The sequence below is a fragment of the Anneissia japonica genome, unplaced genomic scaffold, assembly GCF_011630105.1.
Source record: "Anneissia japonica isolate Jap-2015-1 unplaced genomic scaffold, ASM1163010v1 scaffold284833_len178102_cov189, whole genome shotgun sequence".
NCBI classification, from domain to species: Eukaryota; Metazoa; Echinodermata; class Crinoidea; order Comatulida; family Comatulidae; genus Anneissia; species Anneissia japonica.
In genome coordinates, this window is record NW_022696180.1 from 21,345 (window position 1) to 28,506 (window position 7,162).

Sequence of the window (7,162 nt, forward strand, 5' to 3'; positions counted from 1 at the left end):
TCGCTTTTTAGCTTTTTTATCGTTATCGTTGAAGTATAAACAGGCCTTTATTCTCTACTTTTATACCACTTTATGCTCTGTATAATCAGTACCGATTGACCTGTGTCCTCTAATGCTACTTTACAGAAGGGCACAGTCTAAGAAATGGTCGGCTGCGTTCCATTGAGATCAATGAAATGGTTAAGTCTTCAAATCTATTTCTTTAATTCTAATCAAGGCCAATACATGTTACGCATCTAACTGGCTATTATAGTTAAATACAGTTTTGAGGATGAATAATTTACCACATACCAGCGATCACGCATTTCAGCAAGAATAGAAAAGTAACATCGGGTTCATATTTAAACAACTAAGGTAAGTTAAAAGCAAACGTATGTATGTGGGGTCTGTGTGTATGTGTATTTATGCATATATGTATATAGGCTATGTATATGTGTATGTATTTGTAGGCCTATTATGTATATGTAGGGTGTGTATGTTTGATTCACATCAACTGACCGGTTTTTGAAATATCCTGTATAGACTGTTTGACTTGGTCCTCACACGCACACCCTGTAACAATTGTTAATGTAAAAACGACGCATAATGTAAAAAAAATAATTGGTTAACGCATAATGTAAAAAGGTTTGACGCTTGATGTAAAAAAATAACGCTTAATGTAAAAACCAACGCATATTGTAAAAAATGTTGCTAACGTATAATGTAAAAACATTTTCTAACGCATAATGTAAAAACCCATCAACGCATAATGTAAAAACTTGATGATTTGTGCTTATTGCACAAAAACCTCACTTTTCTATCCAAATACTTAGTTTTAACAAACAAAAACTTTTGGCTTTTTCCCCAAAAAGCAAACAACGTGGGTCTTTTTATCCATAAAAAGAAAACAATTTTCTAGCTGTTTGAACCTTTTTCGAAGGCCACACATCGTCACACACTCCCAGCATGGGGTCGAGGAAAATGTTTTCATCCTGTTTTTTATTTTGTAAATTCATTTGTGACTGAAGTGTAAATTTGGAGTGTAATTCAGAGTTAATATGGATTATTTAATGGATAATAAATAATAAATAAATAAAGTTGTTCAAATAAAAATGTTTTGATATATTTCTTTCTCATCGGATACACAGTTGAAGTTTGGTTTCCTCTGATTATCAGAAACATCATATTATTTAAATGGTCACTAGTATGTCTTGTGTAGTAGAATATATGAAACTTAAGGTTCAGATAGATGGTGTAGATAATATTTCGGTTTTTTTTAAACTTTAATACGATTCTTCAAAATATAATATGTACATGTAGTAACTGCAGAAAAATATTTAAAAAATAATTATACTTAAAAAAAAAAAAAAAAAAAAATTCAAAAAATACCAAACCAATACGCTGTGTAGAAATTACAGAAAAAAAATCAAAAATCAAAAAAATCAAAAATGTTTCCAAATATTTTGAAAAGAAAATTAAATTCATGAATTCCCAAGGAAATTTTTCCAAAAATCGCAAAAAAAATAAATAAATAAATAAATAAATAAATAAATAAATAAAATTTCAGAAAAAATAATAAATAAATAAATAAATAAATAAATAAATAATCAAAAGGAACCATCACTATGTCTAACCAAATTAATCCAAATTACCCAAATTAACCAATTGGGGTTTTTTTTTCTGTAATTAATACACAGCATATTGTTTGGCGGGGGTGGAGAGATTTTGTGGAATTTTGAAGAGAAATAAGTATGACCCATATCATTTATCCGAATGTCTAATATTCTCCTTTGTTTTTTCCACGTTACAAACGGTCTTCCGTAATATTGAAACCTGCGTTTATCCTAGTCTGACCTTAGTTTAAACTAGGTGTATAATAATGTCGTTGTCTTGGTTTTATACATCGATCATTATGACTTACGTGTTTCCATCGTGCTTTTCCCCGATGAATTTAGCTAGCGTCAATGGGCGTGGAGGTACATTTAGTAATTGTTTACAATTTGTCCAAGAAGAAGCTCTAAGATACAGGTGAACCGTTATGTCGCACTTACATCAACTGACAGGCAGGCAGGTATCATTAGTAGGTTAAAGTAACAGGCGTGAGGGAAGGGAGAAGACTTGTTTTTACATTATGCGTTAATAGATTTTTACATTGTGCGTTTAAAAATGTTTTTAATAAATTATGTGTCAAAAGTTTATACATTATGCGTTAGCAAATTTTTTTACATTGTGCGTTAATTTTTACATTATGCGTTATTTTTTTACATTAAGCGTCAAACCTTTTTACATTATGCGTTAACCACTTTTTTTTTTACATTCTGCGTCGTTTTTACATTATCGGTTGTTACACTCCCCACCATAGATTGACACTAAATATTAGGAGGCACATTCTTGATATTTGGCCTATGCTTCGGCTGATTATATAGCAGAACCTTTATGTTTTATCTTTAATTTATCCTTTACACAGGGCAAGTTTTCTGCAGCATAACACGTAGTAAGGTAACACCATATGAAAAAGGGACCAGGTTAGTTTTTTTTCAATTATCGCCCAATTTCGGTATTACATAAAACATTATAAACAACAGAATAATGAATTTCTTTAAAATTTTAATATATTGTACAAACATCAATATGGTTTCCGTGAAAAACACAGTGCAAAATTATCTTTAATTAATGTAAATAATAACTTACTTCGACGAGTGGAATATTTATAGATTTTACTAAGGTCTTTGACACCATTAACCACATTACTTTACTTTCTAAACTCAAACATTATGGCGTTAGAGGAAACCCATTGCTTTCGCTTTCAGATTATTTAAGTCAAAGTCCGTAATTTGTGTCTGTAACTGGAGTCACCCTGTGACCCGTGGTGTATACCACAAGGATCAACAATTGGTCCAACAATGTTCTTAATTTACATCGGATTTACTGAATTCATCTAAATATTTTGATTTCCGATTATTTGCAGATGATTCAAAATTATTGCATAATTTTCAAAAGAAGTAAGCACTATAAATCTGCCTTTAGTTAATTATCAGTTTAAGAAAATTATTGATTAGTGGGATGCAAACAAGGTAACAATAAACGTAAATAAAACTAATTTTATTAATTTTCATGGAAAAGGTAAACATATTTCTTTGTATGGTTGTTCATGTGTTAAACCGGACAATAAATGAGGTAGATGAGGTTTTTATTTTATGGATCTACCCTAGACAAGCACTTAACTTGGAAAGCACACCTTATAATGAAGTTAATCAAATTATTCGAAAGAAATCTGGAATATTATTTAAACTAAGAAGCTTTCGTACTAAATTATATTGTAATTTTATTATATAACGCATTTATACAACCCAATTTAAAATATGGTTTACAAGTCTAGTGTATACTAATACATATTTTTACAAATTTATACCCCATTTTAATTTCCCAGAAGAGTGTATACGTTCCATAACATTTTCTAGGTTTAGGGAACCATTATCTCCCATATATGCTCAACTAAGCCTTTGAGCTATTTTTAAACTCCATAAAAATAAGGTAAACTTATTTGTAATTTGATTTATATCATCTTTATTTTTCACCTAGTTTAAATGATTATTTTGAAACATTGGCTCTCTGTCAAAATACAAGATTTAAGTAGGCCCTATGGTAATAATTTCTACGTAAAGAAAATGAACAGTCACCGGCCAATTGACAGTGTCATTTGCTGGTTTAAAACCTTTTTATGTAATAGTTTTCTAGCTATTTCAAAATGTATGAAAAATCGAATAGTTTTTTTTTTCTGATATCTGACAGAAAACCGTAAGATGGCAAATTTCTTGAGCTTGACTAAAGTGTGTGTCTTGATATCAGTGACTGCAACTCAAGTCGGTTTTTCTCTCGGTCGTAAGTAGACCTATTTTTTTTATTCATTTATTTATTCATTTATTTTCTTTAATTCTTTATTAATTCTAAAAGGTTAAAAAATACAAAAACACATTGATATACAATTAGTATTAAAATGGGGCATATTTTACTTATTTGTGATTACTATTCCTGTCTTCCAACTGGTTCACTGTGTTTACATGCACAGGATATTCCTATTTAATCTACTTTTCCGTGTTTCAATGTAGATTTTTAAAGAAAAATTAAGATATTTAGTTTAAATTCTATTAGTTAACAATCAAATTATTACTAAAAAATATTTGAAATATTGTTATGTATCGTTGAGTTTTGATGTCACCTAGTTTTAAACTTTAAAATTCATCTTTGATATTTTACGGTACTTTTCCGCGCTTTCTATACTGGTTTCTTAGACGAAATGTAAGTTAGTAAATTCAATCAGATCTACAATAAGTGTTATGCATATCTTTTAATGTAGGACTGTCACTGAGTTTTCATATCATAATCTTGTGTTTTTAGTACGTTCGTAACAACTAAAATTGTATTTTCACTCGTATTAGGCCCTATTAGTAGTAATAGAGGAGGATTAATACTGAATTTTAGAAATGGCAGTGCTATATTTTTTTTAATAAATATTAGCTATCAATATTCCACAGGTGAGGTCATGTTTGCGGTAGATTTTAAAGGCATTTCTATTTCGGATATCGATCACTCTAATCCTTCTGTTCTTAATTTTACGGTAATTCGTTTCGACCCTACGTATGAGCCGAACTATCTTGTCTACAATCCACCTACTTCAACTTTCTATTACACGAGCAGTCTAAGCATTCTTAGATATTCTCTGAAAAACAAAAGTTTGGAAACATTCATTTCTGCAGGTAAATGTTATACTAGTCTAAATCTTGTCCAGTTTTTATCAAATTTTCTTTGACAAATAACTGTTATATGCCCATATATAGTCATGATGTGCCTATATATGGCCAAGATATGAGAAGTCATCATGACCATATTTAGGCATGCCACATGTTTTGTCAAACAAAATTTGAGTCCATACAAATTGACAAATAGAAACTGCTGTATGCCCATTGCCCATATACTCATGATGTGCCTATAATATGGTTAGTATGTCAACATGTCATCATGACAATATTTTAGACATATCAATAATGTATGAATATGTCAAGTACGATAATATATTTATATAGGCCTACATTAATTGTACCGGTATACATGTTGGACGAGACGTTTTGCTGTTATAAATTTAACAAAAAAAAGTGGCTGTTAAAATATGTTTGCTTCACTGGTAGTGGGCGTATGATGCATGGTATCATAACACACCTGGCTGGGACTAGCCAACTGTTTTTATAGATTATTTTGATTGTATATTTTAGACCAATAAATTTTATTTTTAAGGTTTAATGCCTTTGAAATGCTTAATTCAATTGTTGTTTGTCACTTATTATCCACAATGAACTTATTTCCTCTGGTTTGTCACTTGTACCCATAACGTCTCTATAATCAAGTAGGCCTAGGCATAATATGAATAAACTATAATATATTATATTTATCATTGAAAATGGGTCAAACATCTTTTCGATTACAGGAGCAGAAAACGGTTTTAAAGCAATGGATATTGACGTCACTGAACAGAGACTCTACTTTGGAGAATTTGTTAACAACGATGTCCGTATTGAGGTCATTAACTTAGATGGCACCGACAGAAAAACATTCATGTCTAATGTTATAGGTTTTATTCATGATATACAAATAGATGCAGTAAACGGGTAGGATACACATGTTGGTTTGTAAATACTAATATATAAGCCTATTATTTAATTTCTTAGGCAGCCTCTATCAAAAATTATCGCTTTCTCACACTGAATAAGCGCACGAGTATAAAATGAAGATATGTAGGGTTTTTTATATAACTTTTGCGCATGAATTGTTTGCCTGTTTCCTCACATTGTTGAATCATATGTCCAAATAAAAATATATTTTTGTACTTTGGTCTGGTGGCGCTAGCAGAGGCCACCTTGACATTCCCCCTACTCTTTCGTTGGACAGACTTAGACGTAAAAATAAAATGAAATTGTGCCGATCGAAAATGCGCAATCAAAGACGTCGTTCCATAGTTTATCACTGCTTCCACCTTTTTCAGACCACCATTTTTGACCGCCTCTGATTTCTTATTTGTGCATTTTATTATCTTTATTTATATATTTATTTAATTTATTCAATCCTCAACCAACAGCGATAGAAACTTACATAAACAGGTTGGAGAAAATACATACACAAAGAAACAAAACATATGGTACAAATTTACATTAACAATGTACTACTAGGCCTATATCAGTCATGAGATAAAGAATGATAATATTAATTCCACGTTTTAATTCCTTAATTTGTTTCTATTTAAAAATTTGATAAAAAAAAATTAATCCCCTGTTAATTTTCAGACCCTTAAATATTACTTTTTCTGCATTCTTTTGCACAGATCCTTAAACTCAATCTGTTTCTGGTTGGAAGCTTTAATTATTTTGATCTTTTAAAGGGGTTATTCAAAATTGCATTTGAATTTTTAAGGTATTTTTTCCTGTTTCCTGAACGTCTAAACTGCGGGGTGCCTCAAGGTTCCATTTTAGTGCCCATCATTTTCTTATTATACATCCGTCCTCTTGGGCATGTCATTTCGAAACACGCATGCATATATCACATGTATGCAGATGACACCCAACTGTACATAGCATTTAAGCCAGAGTCACTTGACGATGCAATCTGATCTATTGAAGGATGTTCAAATGATGTCAAGTCATGGTTGGCACTGAACATGCTATGTTTTAACACTAGTAAAACGGAAGCATTGAATATCCACTGGCGCTATCGCAAAATCTTACCGAATGCATTCTGCATTGATTGTTCCATATGTTTCTGTTTGTAATATTGGCGTTACATTTGACTCTAAAATGATAATAATTAAATTGATTGGAAAAACTTTAAAATTTGGTTTTAAAAAAAAGTTTTATGTATATATACTATTATTTTGAGAATCTTAAGATTTTTAAAGCAATCTTGGGATATTTTAAAATGAATCTTGAGAATTTTTATTTTTCCCAGTGGTCACACTGGATACCGCAGTTTGGCCGTCTCGATGGATTGTCCCGCTTTTCGGGGTCGTGTCCCGCTGTCCCACCCAAACCCTGAATGGTCCCACTTTTCAACTTTTATAAATAAAAATAATCACGATAATACCAAGACTAAACTCTTAAATATATGGCCCTCACAGACGACGAGCCGTGTTAATATA

General features: G+C 31.0%; 1 long non-coding RNA gene across 2 annotated transcripts; it reads left to right on the forward strand.

Moving 5' to 3' along the window:
- Positions 1-337: 337 nt before the first annotated feature.
- Positions 338-4,601, forward strand: LOC117101740. 2 transcript variants are annotated; one of them, XR_004444315.1, is made up of 4 exons: positions 338-354; positions 2,447-2,504; positions 3,772-3,861; positions 4,515-4,601. It is a non-coding gene; the product is annotated as an uncharacterized LOC117101740 (long non-coding RNA). The 2 variants fall into 2 exon arrangements; XR_004444316.1 differs by lacking the exon at positions 338-354 and adding an exon at positions 2,026-2,050.
- Positions 4,602-7,162: the final 2,561 nt, after the last annotated feature.